The sequence below is a fragment of the Penaeus monodon genome, chromosome 27 (assembly GCF_015228065.2).
Source record: "Penaeus monodon isolate SGIC_2016 chromosome 27, NSTDA_Pmon_1, whole genome shotgun sequence".
Taxonomy (NCBI): Eukaryota; Metazoa; Arthropoda; class Malacostraca; order Decapoda; family Penaeidae; genus Penaeus; species Penaeus monodon.
The window spans coordinates 3260422-3260786 of NC_051412.1; the positions used below are offsets into that span (position 1 = coordinate 3260422).

The 365-nt window shown below is 35.9% G+C and overlaps 1 non-coding gene across 1 annotated transcript; it reads left to right on the forward strand.

Annotated features, from left to right (window-relative positions):
* The first annotated feature begins 179 nt into the window (after positions 1 to 179).
* On the forward strand, positions 180 to 251 carry Trnad-guc. Its single transcript has one exon. It is a non-coding gene; the product is annotated as a tRNA-Asp (tRNA).
* The last annotated feature ends 114 nt before the right edge of the window (positions 252 to 365 follow it).

Consider the following 365-nt stretch of genomic DNA (forward strand, 5'->3'; position numbering starts at 1 on the left):
ACGATGATACTAGGTTTATGTTTGAACTTAGTAGCAGGGGACATTTAATTATGCAAAGATCTTAATTTCATAGGTATATATAATACATTAATTGTAGTACTAGGTCACTGTGTGTAAGATTACTGTAAGCATCCAGAAAAAAATCATGGTTTCTAAATCCTGTAGATTTAGAAACCAATTCCTCGGTAGTATAGTGGTTAGTATCCCCGCCTGTCACGCGGGAGACCGGGGTTCGATTCCCCGCCGGGGAGGCATTGTTTTTTTCAGATCTGATAATCTAACTTTTTGATATAGTCAGAATTTGAATAGCTGAAATGGAAAACGTGTATCATAGATGGAAATTAACTAACAGATTGTGTATATAA